The 9,221-nt window shown below is 54.5% G+C and overlaps 1 long non-coding RNA gene across 1 annotated transcript; it reads right to left on the bottom strand.

Annotated features, from left to right (window-relative positions):
• Window positions 1-4,009: 4,009 nt before the first annotated feature.
• Window positions 4,010-5,585, bottom strand: LOC118247242 (uncharacterized). Its single transcript, XR_004778320.2, has 2 exons — window positions 5,222-5,585; window positions 4,010-4,618 (listed from the first exon to the last, which is right to left on the bottom strand). It is a non-coding gene; the product is annotated as an uncharacterized LOC118247242 (long non-coding RNA).
• Window positions 5,586-9,221: the final 3,636 nt, after the last annotated feature.

Genomic DNA, 9,221 nt, shown 5'->3' with positions numbered 1-9,221 from the left:
CCGGTGAGGGCTGAACAGCAGCTGGCTATTGAACATCAGGGATCGACCCCGTCCCACAGACCCGCCGGGCTCCCCACACGGACCCTGTGCCCCTCATCAGGGGATGAAGTATGCAGAAAGGTCGAAGGCAGCCCCATAAACCCAGATTTGGCAGTCTTGCAGGGCAGGGAGGCTGAATTGGCAAGGCTGGGGAGCGGGGATGGAGACAGGGATGCCGGGTAGGCAGTGGCGTGCCACATCCTCGGTCAGAGCCAGGATGCTTGCGATTGCTGAGTTCCATCCTGGGGATTCGAATCTGTTTAGCCATCAGATTATATTCCTGATGCGTTATCTCCTATGTAACGCTTCCCACCTTTAGGAAAAGCAGGCAGACCAGCAGTGTTTTGGCTGTGGGGAGAAGCAGCCAGGGTTCCCAGCAGCCCCGATCCCAAAACCTGGGGCAGCAGCGGGGAGGAGGTGAGTGCAGGTGCTGGGGCCGTGGGCTCCCTGCGTGACACACAGCTCGGCGATGCCAAACCCTGCCACTGACCTCACCGCCCAGCCTTATCGGCGAGGCGTTGGAGCGAGGTGAATGAGCCAAGAAAATGCTCACTGGATGAGATCACCTCGGCTTTCTTCGCGGCTCCCAGCCGCCGCTCCCGAGCCCGCAAGCCGGGGAGGATGCGCGCGATGGGGAGGAGGTTTGCAGCCAGCAAACTGGTCCTGGAGGGACAGCGACAGCATGCAGGCAGCCAGGTGCCACATCCTGGCCACCAAGCCCTGGGATGCTCAAAAATCCCTCCCACCCCTCTCCCAAGCTCCTGCTTTAAAGCGAGAAGGAAAAATGGGGCTCCAGGAACCACACAAGTGCCCATTCCCCAGTCCCATGCTGTTTCTCAGTGCCAAGATCCGTGCAGGCTTGAGCTGTTGGGGCTGCTGACCCATGGCTTGTGAATAGCTCGGTGGAGGGACCTCAGGGATGTCCCTGGGGACACAACAAGGGGCTTGTGTCCTACCTGCCCCTCGGGACATCTCCAGCCCGTGTCACCACGGGTGGCACCCTGCATCCTCAGGTGCTCGAAGGGTCCCACGTTTCACCCCAAAACCTTTCCATTACTGCATCTTATTCCAGAAGAACCTGCAGGTCCCCAGGGACAGCAGGTTGCAAACCCAAAGTGCTCACATAGCTGTGAGCCAAGGTGCAGACCCTCCACGACCTTAATTATTCCTGGGATAACAAGTGCCCAGCCTGCGAGCCTCGTGCCAAGGCTTTGCAGAAGGGCAGCATCCCTTGCTGCCCGGTGGGAAACCCAGGCAGCCTCAGTGGGGGCGCAGCTGGAGAGACGTGGGGACCGGGGCTGGTGACGGTGCGGAGGGGCTGACAAGGATGTCCCCACAGACAGCCATCCCCCAAGACACAGCTCCTACTATGCTGGTGCTCACACGGGCATCTCCTGTCCCTGCGTCATGGATGAGGTAGGAAATGCGAGGAGTGATGTGCAAATTTTTGGCTAAGCCATGTGGCCATCACAAAGGGGCCGGTGTCCTTCTCTTCCCCTTCTCCGCATTTTGATCCCCCCCTCCACCCCATTCTTGAAGTGAGTCATTTCCATTCCTGGATGTTAACTTGTCCTTTTCTGCTCTCGCCAGCAATAATTTGGCCACTTTCTCACCTTTGTGGCATTTTCGCTCTTTCCTGAGAAATGCGGCGCTCTGGGTGCGATTTCCTGCCTGCGGGAGGGACAGCAGGGCGGGGGGGATCAGGACGGAGCAGGGCCATGGGGTGGCACAAGAGCCAGCTCGTGTCACCTCTGCCTGCCCCATGGGCTCCAGGTCACCCCCCATGGGAAGGTTTGGCTTCACAGCCGTGCTGTGGAGGGCTCGAGGTGGGAGAAGATTGAGAAGAGGAGGCAGGCGAGACGAGGGAGACAGCAGCCACTGAAGAGCAGCCTGCTGCTAAATTTTCATGCAAATACCAAAGAACAAAACCAGAAAGGAGAAAGACCAGCTGTTCTCCCAGAGCCCCCATCGCCGCCCTCCTCCTCCAACAGGCTGCCTCTCGGGGCAGCTGGGCTGGTCTTTGAGCTAGCAGCAGCTTTTTAACGGCCTGAGAGAGCCCAAAGACCAAGCGGGAACAGAATATGGAATAGAGGGTGGGAATGATGGGTGGATGGATGGATGGATGGATGGATCTTCCTTTTTGCCCCATTTAAATGTCACAGAGATAATGTCTTACCAGACCGAAAATTAAATAGCTAAAATCTTCACATTTGCCATTTCTTCAGGGGCTGCAGGGCTACTGGGGGAGAGGGGGAGGTATCTTGATTCAAAGACGTGTCAGGGGAGAGGCACGAGGAGGAGATGCAGCACGGGGAGGTGAGGGATGCTCCAGGGACCACTTTTCAGCAGCACCAGCCCATGCCCAACTCGTGCCACCGATGCACACCCAGAGCATCCCTGGGGAAAAAGAAACCCTGGAGACCGGGCTCGGTGGCCTTATTGCCAGCTCTGGCATGCTGACAGGGAGGGTGACACCAAGCTGTCACTGCTGAAAGGCAGCGGATTGCCGGAGGGCTTGTTACTGAGATGCAGCTCCAGGCATACAGTGTACAGGCACAGAGGGTGTGAAATGTCCCGTGACCCTCTCGTCACAAATTTTTGAGCCCCTCCTGTGGTGGAGCTGCCAGGAACCTCCTGGAGTTCAAGCTGGGGAAGCTCAAAGTCCTGCCCTTGGGGAGGAATGACCGGAGGCACCAGGGCATGCTGTGAGCACCCAGCAGGAGAGCAGATCTGCAGGACAGGCCCTGGGGGTCCCGGTGGGCACCCAGGTGGCTGTGAGCCAGCAGCGTGCCCGTGTCCCAAAGAAGGCCGAGAAGTTAGGCAAAGCCCCGAGAGCAGGCCGAGGGCATCCTGCCCCTCTGCTCGGCACTGGGGAGGCCACAGCCAGGTGCCGGGGCCAGGCCCTGGCCGCCCAGCACAAGACAGACCCAGGCACACCGGAGGGAGCCCAGATGAGACCACCGAGCTGCTGGAGGGCCTGGAGCCCCTCTGCTGCGAGGAGAGGCTGCGGGAGCTGGGGCTGGAGCAGGGGAGGGCCGGGGGAGCCCACCCGTGCCCATGGGTGCCTGCAGGGAGCTGCCGGCAGGACGGAGCCGGGCTCCTTGCGGTGGTGCCCAGGGACAGGGCAGGGGGCACCGGGCACAGACCCAAGCAGAGGGGGTTCCCTCTGGACGTCAGGAAGCACTTGGGGACCGTGCGGGTGACAATGAATGAGTGGGAAGGACATGACCTGAAAATGACGGTGAGGGAGAGGAAGGGTCGTTTAGAGAAACACCCTGAAAGAGCAGCCCTCTGGCCAGCTGCTGGGAGAAGTGTGGGTAGAAGAGGATGCAAGAGGAGAAGTAGGGAAATAAGAAGGAAAAGAGCGAGAGCGATACCGAACTCAGCTACAATTGGCCCTGAGCACACCAGGCCCTAGAAGACACTCAACGCCTTGAGCTCCAGCACAGTGCAGCAGCGATGCAGGAGTCCCACGGCCAGCTCCAGGAAAGAGGGGTGCCAACACCGAGCTCCGATGTCGGCAGAGCGACCTTCCAGTGGAGCCGCGTGCTTCAGCTGCGTGCTCGATGATACAATAGAAAACGCCTCTGAAGCCCTGGCCCGCTGGTGCATTTCCTTAGCTCGCTGGAATTTCCGTTTCTTTCTTCCTCTCCCAGGCTCTTACCGAAAAACGGTGTCACCACGCGCGTCCCCTGGGCGGGCTCTGGAGGGAGGCCAGCCTCGTGGTCCGTCTGTCGTGCTCCCTGCGGGCGCCAGGTTCGGCTCGCCCATTTATTAATCACCCAAGGCGACTGCCGATCCAGGGAGAAGATTTACAAGGCGGGCAGGAAGTTCTTGTTTTTACAGGAGTGCCTCAAACACACGCACGCAGTAGGAAAAGCAAACATTCCAGGCATACCGAGGGATCCGCAGGATAAAAATTCCCCAAGCAGCCCGGATTAAGATACTCGAGGCACATGGAAACACTAAAACCCGGACTCAAGGATTTAATTGTCTGATTTAGCAGGCAGCCCCTGAGCCTGCTCCGTGGAACAACCTGAATTGCACGGGAAAAGCCCCTGCAGAGGGACAGGGAGGGGGGCAGCGGAGGCGCCCTTGCTACAGTAAAGGTCAGGGCTGGCCCCCACTGCTCGCCCAGCTCTGTGTGGACACCAGAGCCTTGTGGCAGAGCTCAGCATGAGCTTTCCTACAGGTTCTCTCCTTCGCAGCTGAGGCAGGGGTCACTCCGAATCAGTGCAATGATCCAAGCTTGGAGGAGCAGAGGTGGACGCTGCTGTTGCTCTGCCTGCCCGCAGCCCAAGCTGGAGAGCAGCGGTCGTTGCTCCAGGCCAACACACGTTACCTCCCCCAAAGCCCCGTGAAGGTGATCTCAGCCTCACAACACCTCCCAAAGACGAATGACACCTCCTGAAGCATTGATGGGGTTGGATGAGGGCAGAATCAGGTCCCATTGGTGGCTCCTACGGGATAATCCATCTCCTGGGCTGCTTGCCCAGCTCCACCAGCTGGGCCCCGAGTGCCGCCATCTGACAAACTCAACAGCAGCAATATTTTTTCATGCGTGACTTTGCAAAGGAACCTAAGAAAGGCAGGAGGCAAACAGTGCTGAAGTCATTTGGTTTCTCTGCAGGAAAAGCAGCCCAAATTATGTGCTTCCCCTTTCTCTTTTGCACTTCCTTTGTCAAAGGATCTGTGCAACAGATTCGAGGTGATGCCCTTAGTCCTGATGACATGTTGGGCAATAACCTGAACTTCCTGAAGGGCTTTGTGTCTCTCTGGGTGAAGAAGAGGAAGAAGGACTGCAGGGCAAGAAAGTGAGAAAGGTCAAGAACCTTTGTTGGCTGGAAATATCCTGGAAGCTGCTGGAAGAGCTGCGGAGGGGTATGATAAGGAAATAAGTCATGAGCTGAAAGGGAGAGTTAAAGACAAGCACAAGTGTAAGGACATCCTAGAATAAAATCCACATTTGCACACTCAGCAAGTCACCCCCCGTGCACAAAGCAGATATGGATTGCCCTGTGTGTTTATCCCAGATTTCAGCCCACCTGTGGGCATGAGCAGGGCCCTGCAAAAGCTTGCCGCTGCTCCCCTCCTGCAGCCCAGCAAGGATGCTCTGCAAGATCTGGGTGAATTATTGAGACTTCGCATTTCAGCAAATTCTCTGAGCACTTTTGTTCTTTACCTCCTCTCTTTCCTGCCTCCGTTCATCACCAGCCAATGGCAGCAGCAGTCCAGGAGACCTTCTGCTGCTGGCGCGCGGTTTGGATGCAAACACATCTTTCAAAAGTGGATTCTGTCCCAGTAACTGCAGTTGGCTTTAATGCATGGCTCTGCATTTCTTCTGCTGCTGTGTGTGCCTGCATCTGTGCCCTTCTGCTTTGCCCATGACTTTAACTGGGCTTCCTGATGGTTTTCCCAGCAGGATCCTCCTAACACCGAGCGCAAGCTTGGCCATTCACATCCGTACAGCGCAGCACGTGCTTCTGCAGGCTCTGTGCTGTGCAGGAGCAGGTTCTGTGGCTGCAGATGTGAGAAATCACCATAAAAGCTGCATTTTCCACAAACGGCTCCCAGTGTACACTCAATCACATCCGCAGATTTTACTCAGATCAGTTGTCATTTCTGATTCTGTAAATTCTTGCTCCCAGCCGAGCGCGGGCGGCCGCAGCAGGGCTGAGGCTGAGCCGTCCCCGTGCTACACCACAAGCCAGCTGCATTTAGCAAATTTAACGTGGCATTACAGAGACGTGAGTCATCATCGCTGGTGTTGTTTTCACAGACGCTCGCAGCACCGCTCTGCGCCGCAGTGTTTTTGTTTGCCTCTGACCGTAAAAGCATGACACACGCAGCTCACCCCGTGATAACAACACCTGGCCCACCAGCCACAACCCCGGCTCGTTAGGAAAGGTAAATAAAATCACACCTCGCAGCCGGACAGCCACGACACACACTGCTCGGAAGGCGGTGCTGGGGTGACAGGAGCCACGTGGTGTCCCCTCCCTGCAGGTCACCGTGCTGTCGGGCTGTCTCGGTGCCGTCACCACCCCCAGGTATCGCCTGGGAGCAGCGTCCTTGCTGGGGACGCAAGGGGTGCAGGCGGTGTTGGGGGAATACTGGGGACAAGGGGATTTCCAGAAGGAGGTTGTGAGAGCTGGCCGGGAAACTCTGGGCACTTTTCACCCTGCCTTCCCCTACACTTAGGCAACGTTAACCACCTTCCCTGAAGGCACGGCGGGATGGGCAGAGAAAGTCCTAAGGCCGCCGCACCGCTGGCACTGGGGCCGCACACTGATCTCCTCGCTCACTGCACAGGCTGGGGTCTGGCTTTCTGGCCTCGGCCGGGAGCGTGGCACCTCGCAGCATGAGCGCTGCCCTTCCACGAGCTGCCTCACCCCAGGAGGACGATGGTGGAGAGCCGAGATCAGATGTAGACCGCTCATCGGTCATCTCTGCCCCCACAACGCGCTGTCACGCACACGAGATTACCCACCCAGACACACCGGGGACGTGGGCACTTGGGTGAATACACCCTGCTGGCTACGATGAGCTACAAACGCGCACTGCTGGACAGAAACAGGCTCAGATTTATTCCTGTCCTGAGCAGGAAACTAGAAGGGATAATACAGAATTAAGCTGTGAAGTTAACCTTCAGCTATGTAAATTATAGGGAATGAAAAATGCAGCCAATGTGAAAGAGTATTATAAATGCACCTTAACTACAGGCACTGCATTATAAAGAGTAATCTTGCTGAGCTGGGGCAGTGGAAAACAGCAAGCAAGTTTCAGCCTCAGAGCTATCTGGGGTGAAAAATAAGGTATTTTTCCAACCACATCTGCTGTCACTCACCATCTCACTTGATAGCGACTGTATAAAAAAGGGCTGACCAGCTAAACACACGTTAGTCATCAGGTAGCTATGTTGACAAATTGAATCATATTTAGTGGGATTATACCCAAGGCAAAGAATTTGGAAGATTAGCAAACCAAGCAATGTGAAAGCTTTGGCAAGCGCACGTTGCCGAGACTCGTACTGCTGGTTTGGGAGCGCTGTGCTCCAAACCCACGCGCCAAGCCCCTCCTCTTCACGACTCGGAACCAATATTTGCACAAAGTTAAGTGAAAGCATGGGCGCTGACAGCAAGATCGACTGGATGGCTGGGGTTTTATCAGGGTTGTTTTCGTAGGGCACAAGGTCCAGAGCCAAAGGACGGCAACGACGCAGATCGTGGCCACGGAGATCACCTGTGGCCTGCTGGCTTCAGACCAGGGGTGTGGCAGGGGGAACGAGGAAGCATCTTTTTGGCAAACAGCTTTTTGGTACAGCGCTATGCCACCTGGACATCATCCTGAACACAGGTGAAACAATGATTTTAATGACGGATTAAGTGTACTACACTTTATATAGCTAAAATTAGGCATATACCTAAAATTACTATTCATTCCTCTATCCCCCAAATTAACTATTCAGTGGAATTACTCTGTTATCATACTAGTTTGAAGCACGCTGCTTTAGCAGCCAGATCCATGAACTACATTGCTTCCACGCTGATGCTGCTCCAAAGGTAGGGACTTTGGGTAATGCACAACTGATGAGCCTGGATTCTGGAATTACATGCATTTGCTACCGGGATCAGAGATGGGACACAAGTAACCCCTGGGTATTTAAATGGCCAGTAACAGGATTCTGGGTGTACATGCATCAAATGCCATAATTCTGAGTCATTACACACCAACGTACTGAGCAAGAAGCTCACAGGCATTGTAAAGAATTAAGTCATGAAGTTAACCATCAGCTTAAATTACAGGGATTGAGAAATGTAACCAATGTAGAACTGACCTGTAAAGAAACTGCATGTGTTATGATATATGACCTCTTGCAATCTAGCTATTGTTTTATTTGGAAAAACAAAACATGGAAGAGAATCAGAGAGCAGTTGAGGGAGGCTGGGGACGTGGAAAGGCTTCCAAATGAAAAGAAGGCAGGAGAGCTGGTATGAAATAGAAACCTGCAGATGCAAGAATGCCCGGAGAGAGGGCACCTGCTTCCATCGAATGCAGAGAAGAAACAGTCTGCCAGGTCCTGGTGAAGGTAGGGGCGGCACTCAGTGGCTCAGGACAGCCACAACTGTACGCTGAACTCACAAACTTGGCTGATAAAAGTCCTTTGGAAGCCACATCTGTGTGTACTCCTGTGTGTAGCCCCTGTGTACTTCTTCTCAACATTCACACAGTTTGGCTAGCTTGCAAAGTTCAGTATTGAAAAAATATAGGGAAGAAAGAAAAGTTTGCCACGTGTGAGAGGGAAGAAGACAAGTGTATTTTATGCAAGGTGCAACTAGACACCCAACTCCAAGAAGAAAGATTGCTGTCTGGTGGCATTAATTTAATGAGATTCTATTTGTTTATTCATGTTTTAGAGATCGTGATGATCTTTCTACCAAACACCAGGTAAAAAAGAATTACAACATGAAACTCCACATTAACTGTCCTCATATGTCTGGGACAAAACCTTCAGGCTGTGCAGGTTTATTTGGAGGTTGGATGAGTCCCACAGTCACACCAACCCCGCTGTTATTGACAGGCACTTTTCCAGCACACTCAAAGCCATTAATGCTGACATTTTGTGAAGGATTAAAATCATTGTCCTTGCATTATTCTGGTGAGGATGAGGAAGTGGTGATATCAGGAGGCACAGAGAAGCTTGCTTAAAATAGCAAACAGAATTCCTGAGAAGATTCCCCATGTTTTTCTGGACACTAAGCATTATCCTGCAGAGGGAAAACGGCAGAGGGGGTGGAAACGGCAGCGGGGGTAACCATGCCTTCTGGAGGAATCCTGCAGCCCCGAGGCCGGGTCCAGCTTCCCATGGATGTTCACCTATGCCAGGACCTCACGCCTGCATGGTAGGGATCCCGGGACAGGAGAGAAGCCTCAATGCCATCCCTGCTCCTAGCACAGCACCTGCAAGGGGTGCAGGACAAGCCGAGCGAGCCCTATGTCTGCCAGTGGGGCAGCGAAGGCCCCTTCCTCAATCTTCCCCCTTCCCAAGACTCCTCGTTTGCAGTGTGTTGTCTCATGGCTTCAGCGCCCATGCCTTCTACCTGCACATTTGGCTGTGCACAGTAATGGCAGGCGCAGAGTTAAGCCGAGAAAAAACTCGCACCTTTCCTGCCGCAGGAATG

Source organism: Cygnus atratus, chromosome 9 (genome assembly GCF_013377495.2).
Source record: "Cygnus atratus isolate AKBS03 ecotype Queensland, Australia chromosome 9, CAtr_DNAZoo_HiC_assembly, whole genome shotgun sequence".
NCBI classification, from domain to species: Eukaryota; Metazoa; Chordata; class Aves; order Anseriformes; family Anatidae; genus Cygnus; species Cygnus atratus.
The sequence above is the reverse complement of the archived record's forward strand: the minus strand, read 5'-3'. Positions and strand labels throughout refer to the sequence as shown.